Source organism: Jaculus jaculus, chromosome 8 (genome assembly GCF_020740685.1).
Source record: "Jaculus jaculus isolate mJacJac1 chromosome 8, mJacJac1.mat.Y.cur, whole genome shotgun sequence".
Classification (NCBI taxonomy): Eukaryota; Metazoa; Chordata; class Mammalia; order Rodentia; family Dipodidae; genus Jaculus; species Jaculus jaculus.
Window position 1 is genome coordinate 2419227 of NC_059109.1, and position 3047 is coordinate 2422273.

The window sequence follows — 3047 nt, forward strand, 5'->3', positions numbered from 1 at the left end:
ATTGGGACACTAGGAAGAGAAAAGGCATAAGAATTCAGGGTATAGTAGAAGGAGAATTTTACTCCAAAGGCACAGTAGACATTTTCAACAAAATAATAGAAGAAAACTTCCCCCAAATTGGGAAAAAGGTGCCAATGCAGATACAGGAATCCTTTAGAACACCAACCAGAAAAACCAGGAAAGAACCTCTCCTTGCCATGTTATAATTAAACTACCAAACACACAAACTAAAGAAAAAATGTTGAAAGCAGTTAGAGAGAAAAATCAAGTTACATACAAAGGCAAGCCCATCAGGTTCACAGCAGATTACTCAACACAAACCTTAAAAGCCAGAAGGGGGCTGGAGAGATGACTTAGTGGTTAAGCGCTTGCCTGTGAAGCCTAAGGACCCCAGTTCGAGGCTCGGTTCCCCAGGTCCCACGTTAGCCAGATGCACAAGGGGGCGCACACGTCTGGAGTTCATTTGCAGTGGCTGGAAGCCCTGGCGCGCCCATTCTCTCTCTCTCTCCCTCTGTCTTTCTCTCTGTGTCTGTCACTCTCAAATAAATAAATAAAAATGAACAAAAAATATTAAAAAAAAAAAAAAGCCAGAAGGGCTTGGAGGATGTATTCCAAGTTCTGAAAGACAACAACTGTCAACCAAGATGACTTTATCCAGTGAAGCTATCCATTCAAATTGATGGAGAAATAAGGACATTCCACAACAAAAGCAGATTCAAGTAATATATGACCATTAAACCAGCTCTACAGAAAATACTTGAAAGGATCCTTCACACTGAAGAGAAAGAAAAGCACACACATGAGGAAACGGGGTGGGGGGACATACTCAAACAACAGTTAAAACAAGAGAGTAAAGGAAAAACAGGATGCACTACAAAACAAGAATGGTGAGAATAAATACGGACCTTTCAATAACTACTATTAATATCAGTGACTTCAATGTTCCAACCAAAAGACACAGGCTTGCAGACTGGATTAACAGGCAGGGTCCTGCTGTTTGTTGCCTCCAAGAAACCCACCTCTCCACAAAAGACAGACACCATCTTAGAGTGAAAGAATGCAATATTGCATCTCAAGCAAATGGGCCTAAGAAACAAGCAGGTGTTGCTGTCCTAATATCAGACAGGATAGACTTAATGAAAAAAGATGAAGGTCACTATATATTGATTAAAGAGAAAATTCCACAGGAAGACATTGGAATTCTAAACATATATGCACCTAACATGGGTGTTCACATTTCATCAAACAAGCACTGCTGGAATTAAGGGCACAGGTAACACCAAGCACAATTGTAGTTGGTGACTTCAGTATTCCACTCTCATCAATTGACAGGTCATCCCAGCAAAAAATAAACAGAGATGCAGCTGGAATAAATGATGTCATAGAACAAATAGACTTAACAGATTTCTATAGAACATTCCATCCAAATGTTGCAGAGTACATATTCTTCTCAGCAGCACATGGAACATTCTCTAAAATAGACTTTATTTATTAAGAGAGAAAATGGGCACACCAGGGCCTCCAGCCACTGCAAACAAACTCCAGATGCATGCACCACCTTGTACATCTGGCTTATGTGGGTCCTAAGGGATTGAACCATAGTCCTTTGGCTTTGCAGGCAAACGTCTTAACTACTAAACCATCTCTCAAGCCCACAGAGCAAATCTTAACAAATACAGCAAGACTGAAATAATTCCTTGTACTCTATCTGATCACAATGGTGTTAAACTACAAATCAGCAACAAGAAAAACTATAGAGCATGTACAAGATCATGGAGACTAAACAGCATTCTTTTAAATGATGAATGGGTCACTGAAGAAATCAAATTGAAATCAAAACCTTCACAGAGTGCTTGCTTCGGCAGCACATATACTAAAATTGGAACGATACAGAGAAGATTAGCATGGCCCCTGCGCAAGGATGACACGCAAATTCGTGAAGCGTTCCATATTGTTTTGTGGAAGAGGGGGCAGAAAGAATGTCAGAGTCACATGTTGGGTCATGATTTGCAGAGACATTTATCATACCAATAACTGGGGGCTAACTCCACAATGCACGACCCATTTTCATCAACAAAGAGGGTCCAATGGGAGGGGGTAGATCACAGATGAGCCTAAACAATGGTACCAAACTGCCTGTATTTACTGAAAAGAAAACTAATAAATTAAATTTAAAAAAAAAACCTTCACAGAATAAAATGAAGATGAGAACACAACATACCAAAACCTTTGGGGCACAAGGAAAGCAGTCCTGAGAGAAATCTATAGCTTTAAGTGTCTATATTAAGAAGTTAGAAAGGTTGCAAGTAAACAACTTAGTGCTTCATCTAAGGCCTTGGAAAAAGAAGAACAAGGCAAACCCAAAAATCAGTAGATAGGAAGAAATAATAAACAGAGCAGAAATTAATGAAATAGAAACAAAAATTACAAAGAATCAATACATCAAAGAGTTGGTTCTTTGAGAGGATAAACAAGATTGATAAAACCTTAGCAAATCTGACCAAAAGAAAGAGAGAAGAGACACAAATTAATAAGCTTAGAAATGAAAAAGGCACCATTACAACAGATCAACAGATACTAGAAAAATTCAGAAAATCATAGGGATATACTGTAAGAGCATATACTCCTCTAAATTTGAAAATCTGAAAGAAATGGATACTTTCCTAGATTTAATTCTACCAAACTCCTTCTATGAAGCCAGCATCACCCTGATACTCAAACAAAACAGGAAACAAAAAAGGAAAATTACAGCTAGGCGTGGTGGCACACACCTTTAATCCCAGCATTCAGGAGGCAGAGGTAGGAGGATCACCATGAGTTCGAGGCCACCCTGAGACTACATAGTGAATTCCAGATCAGCCTGAGCTAGAGTGAGACCCTTCCTCGAAAATAATCCCCCCACACACAAAAAAAGGAAAATTGCAGACCTATCTCCCTCACGGATATAGATGTGAAAATTCTAAATGAAATATCAAAAAGATCATTCACCCTGACCAACTAGGCTTTATCCCAGCAAATTGATAAATGTAGTATGCTATATAAATGGA

The 3047-nt window shown here is 39.0% G+C and overlaps 1 non-coding gene across 1 annotated transcript; it reads left to right on the forward strand.

The window, feature by feature from the left end:
* The first annotated feature begins 1849 nt into the window (after nt 1-1849).
* LOC123463038 lies at nt 1850-1956 on the forward strand. The gene has a single exon (XR_006638650.1). It is a non-coding gene; the product is annotated as a U6 spliceosomal RNA (small nuclear RNA).
* Nucleotides 1957-3047: the final 1091 nt, after the last annotated feature.